Source organism: Tenrec ecaudatus, chromosome 6 (assembly GCF_050624435.1).
Source record: "Tenrec ecaudatus isolate mTenEca1 chromosome 6, mTenEca1.hap1, whole genome shotgun sequence".
Classification (NCBI taxonomy): domain Eukaryota; kingdom Metazoa; phylum Chordata; class Mammalia; order Afrosoricida; family Tenrecidae; genus Tenrec; species Tenrec ecaudatus.
This window is the reverse complement of record NC_134535.1, coordinates 29575603-29580386: the sequence shown is the minus strand read 5'-3', so window position 1 is coordinate 29580386 and position 4784 is coordinate 29575603. Positions and strand designations below refer to the sequence as shown.

The 4784-nt window shown below is 39.2% G+C and overlaps 1 non-coding gene across 1 annotated transcript; it reads right to left on the bottom strand.

Annotated features, from left to right (window-relative positions):
* Nucleotides 1-4337: 4337 nt before the first annotated feature.
* LOC142452242 (small nucleolar RNA SNORA54) lies at nt 4338-4463 on the bottom strand. The gene has a single exon (XR_012785265.1). It is a non-coding gene; the product is annotated as a small nucleolar RNA SNORA54 (small nucleolar RNA).
* Between the last annotated feature and the right edge of the window lie 321 nt (nt 4464-4784).

The following is a 4784-nucleotide window of genomic DNA, read 5'->3' as shown; positions in this document are numbered from 1 at the left end:
TTAGTAATTTCAACAACTGCAGAATACTTGTACTTCTTGCTATGCAACATACGCAATCAGGGCATGATACTGCATCGTATTCAGGGAATTAGGGAAATCCTATGGGACTATTTTGGAATAGTCCAAACACTGTGCTAACTCTAAAAATTTTTGGTTCTCTATCTTACAAGGTTTCAGAGATACTTTTCTGTAAAATTTGGTGTCTCCATCTGGCAATCTTTTCCTGATAGCTCATATTGTTTTTTCTTGTGTCTTAAACTCACCATCCCTGGTTCTGCCTGTAGTTTTCTGAATGGCACAGGCTTCGTCTTAGTACACTCTTGGTGGCGGCAGACACTAGGGCATTTCCAGAGTCTGTTGTTGAGCTCTATAAAGAATCAGTGATGCATACCGAAGACATTGACATAGGAATACAAGGAGCAACGATTTGGGGTGGTTCATGGTAGAATCCTAACCTTTCCTGCAGGAGACTCGGGTTAGGTTTCAGCTAGGGCATTATACACATAGCTACCACTCACCTACCAAGGTAGCCCTGCATGTTTCTATGGTGCCGACCAGGTTTCAACAGGGCCTCTAGCCTACTGTGGAATAGGCAAAAGTCCTAGAGGTCTACTTCTGAAAATCCATCAATGAGTGTCCTGTGGACCACAATAGTTATGTGCAACTAAGGATGGGGATGATACAAGACTCGGCAGCATTTTGTCTGCTTGTATATGAGGTCATTATGAGACAGGGAACAACTTGACAGCAGTTAAAGATGATTGGTGATAGGTGTTTCCATGGACTGCTATCTAAACAGAGGAAATGACATCTTCACACGCAGTTGTTAATTGGCAGCAGATGAAAGGGAGGAAAGGAGCTTTGGGAGCAAATGCTCCCTCTGTCTGTGGAGAGCCCTTTTAGATGAGGTCGGCCTTCCTGAGTCTAGTCTCCTTGCGATAGTTTCAGGAGGCTTTGGTGGTTATAGTGGGAATTCTGTTGTGATTTTTGTTATACAAGGAATAGGATAAGATCTGAAAGAATAAAACCCCACGTGGTCTAAGAGATGAAGACAAGAATCATCACTACTTTTCATGAAGAGAGTCTTCCGACTCTGCTACCTTATTTTCCCAAATCCCTCAACTTGCTTGCTCTCAGTTTCATAATCACATTGGGTTGTACAATATTGTAGATATTGTTCTATCACATATATATGTATATGCATATGCATAACTATAACAGAGTAATTTAGTGAATTACTTTTGTGTCATTAAATATATGTTTATGACATTTAAATGACTAATTAATATTAAATATAGGGAAGAAAATGTTTATTTGATTTTTTTAATTGTTTTATTAGGGCCTCATACAACTCTAACACAATCCATACATACATCAATTGTGTAAGCACTTTTGTACATTCATTGCCCACATTATTTGCAAAATATTTGCTCTCCACTTAAGCCCCTGGCATCAGGTCCTCATTTTTTCCCCTCCCTCCCTGCTTCCCTTATCCTTCATGAACCCTTGATAATTTATAAATTATTATTTTGTCATATCTTGCCCTTTCCGATGTCTCCATTCACCCACTTTTCTGTTGTCTGTCCCCCAGGGAGGAGGTCACATGTAGATCCTTATAATTGGTTCCCCCTTTCCAACCCACCCTCCCTCTCCCCTCTCAGTATCGTCACTCTCACCACTGGTCCTGAAGGGATCATCTGCCCTGGACTTCCTGCGTTTCCAGTTCCTATCTCTACCAGTGTACATCCTCTGGTCTAGCCAGACTTGCAAGGTAGAATTGGGATCATGATAGTGGTGGGGGGGAGGAAGCATTTGAGAACTTGAGGAAAGTTGTATGTTTCATCGTTACTACATCACAACCTGACTGGCTTGTCTCCTCCCTGAGACCCTTCTGTAGGGGGATCTCCAGTGGCCTACAAATGGCCTTTGGGTTTCCACTTTACACTCCCGCCCTCATTCACGATGATAAGATATTTTGTTATGATGATGCCTGAATATCTAAGGTGTACTTACTTTTAAAAGTAGTGCCTCAGTCGACATCCCTTTAGCTAGAACTTTGAGTACATTCTTCGTTACTATTTAGAATAAATTAGTAAATATGAAATTGTTTGGACAAAGTATTGAAATATTTTTAAACACATTGGAATATTTTGAAATCTATAGGCAATGCCATTTAGTGGTACAAAGTACAGTGATATGTTGTCATGGAAAGAATGCTGGGTGTGTGGTGCAAAGACAGGCTGAAACCCCTCTGCCATTGCTTGCCAGCTCTTACAGATCTTAAGATCTTAGTGGCTTTTATAGTCTTAGAACCTTATTGCCGTAATAGCTCCTACAATATCTCATAATCTTAATCAAGTGAATTTCCCCCAACCTTGATATCCTCATTTGAAAACTGTGACTAATCATGATATGCAATTAGGTTGTCATGAATAATAGATGACTCATCATCAATTAACAACAGTCTCCAATGATGTTCATGCAGGTAAAGGAAGATAAGATATGGGTCAAGGAATTTGAAAATTAAAAGTGATGATGATGATAATGTAAAATATTCATTCACCCAACATACCAGACAGTGATCAAAGGATTATTAGTAATAAAGTCCATGATCAGAGGGGCAGGGCTGTATTAGAGCTTAACATATGAGCACCCAGTTTGCAGAAGGCTGTGGGTAATTGTAAAAGCCCCAAGTTCTTTTACAGAGTCTCCACACGGGTTAAGTTTTCAATGAATTACTTTGATCCATTTATCAAGGATGTGAATAGTCTTGCCCTTAGACAGAATGCATTGGAAAATGGATCACTGCAAAGCTTGCTAGGTTAACAAGTAAACTCTTACTTACCATTTGCATTCCATTTTAACAGATTTTTAACTTGTTCTAGTTTCTAACTATTTCTTGCTTTCTTTTGGATGGAGTTTTTCTGTGCTTTGGTGCTTTATTTTGTTATTGCTATCAAAGACTCTTGTATGAGTTTCTTTATATGAAATTCAGGATAGTTAATCTATAGAGAAAGTAATTAGATTAATAGTATCTGAGTGGAGAATGGATGGAAATGGAGAGTTAATAATAATGGATACAAGAACAAAAACTATTCTAAAATTCATTATAATACCACACAATGCTTTAAGCCATTGCATTGTTAGTATATGAGTTACATGTCAATAAAACTGTAGAAAACAGATATTCATTCTTCTTGTCAGAGAGGGCTATGGTCTTTAGTAAGTAGTTCATGTGTCTTGCTAATTACACACCTTTTGATAACACTTGATTATATAAATACCTGCCATAAGCACACCAATGAGTAATCCACTGGTCCTAGTCCAGATCTGACCCTAAGTTTGATTACCTACTTGTATGTCTCTGTTACTTTTGGTCTCCCCAAAGTCGATGACTCAGGAAGTCTGTGCTGCCTGCTGATGGCATTTATTTATTTTTGTCCCCTTTCTTTTTCAAGCTCGCTATTCATTCCTTCCCCTGCCCATCTATTATGTTTTCTAGAAGGCTGTCTGTTCCTGGTTCTCAGAGGTGGTGCTTAGCATTCATATGGCACTTTCCATCTTGAAAGCACTTTACAGACATTAGCTAATTAATTTTCACATCCCAGCATGCTAGGTAGGTGGGGAGCTAATCTAAGCATGTGAGCTCTGGTGATGAGAGGTGTGTTACAAGTACAATGAATTATTTTTTATTATTCTTTGGAGGAGGAAGAGATGGTTATGTAAATTTTCCCAAACCACAGGTATTTACATTATTGTGGAAATCCAAGCCTCGTCGCATTAAGTGAGTTGAGTCTGAGGCCCTCCAGTGGGTTTTTGACCTGGCTTGACCATGAAGATAGTGTTATGAGGTCAAACAAATCAACCGGCTTCCCTTTCTTCTCGGCAGGTGAAGCAGTGTTATTGGCACTTGAGTTACTTTCTTCTCTTTCTCAATGATGGCACTTACTGAAATGAGCCTAATGAGAAGTTTGGAAATATTTCAGAGAGGCCTTGTCATTCATGACAGAGAAGGATGGGAGGCGGCAGGGGACAGCCCCCATAGAGAACAACTATGGTTGGAGTGTAATTGGCTTTTGAAATCTAAGAGCTTTTCTAATCGCTGAAATGACGATTATCTTCTTGCTTGGGTTGGCGCTGCTTGGGTTGCTTTGAGCTGGCATTCATGGATCACAAGATTAAGGATTGGGATATGATGGTGCAGGGTAAGGAAAAAAAGGGAAAACCCTGTGTTTAGCCTCTGGTCCACACCAAGGCTGATTAGGATTTCCATCCTCCCTCCAATGTTGGAGGTAACTCTCAGAGTCTCTGAAACTGATTTTTTTTTTTTTTTTTTCCCTTGTCTCCCAAATATAAAATCAGACAGACAAGTTTTGTCAGTCTTATATTATTCTGGGACTTTCTGTAGCACTGGAATGGAACCCATCAGCAGTAAATCCGATAACAGGTTACGAACAGTGCATGAAACTGATTTAAGAATGAGAGAACATTATCAAAACTGGTTATTACGATCAAAAGTGCATTGGTTGGAATTGTCCTGAATTCTTTCTTTAAAAACACAAAAATAAAACCAAGAATCAAAAATGAGATTCATGAATGAACCCTCCTCTGGCCATAAACTACTTTGTTACCCTGAGCCACTGATTGACAGAAGTCATCGACTGTCTTTCTTTAAACACAACTGATTATCTGAAAGGATCAGATCTTATGGAGACTATCTGATTCCGTTTCCTATTCCCTGAAATGTTGTCAGGACTTGAAACACCATTAATTTAGATTGCGAA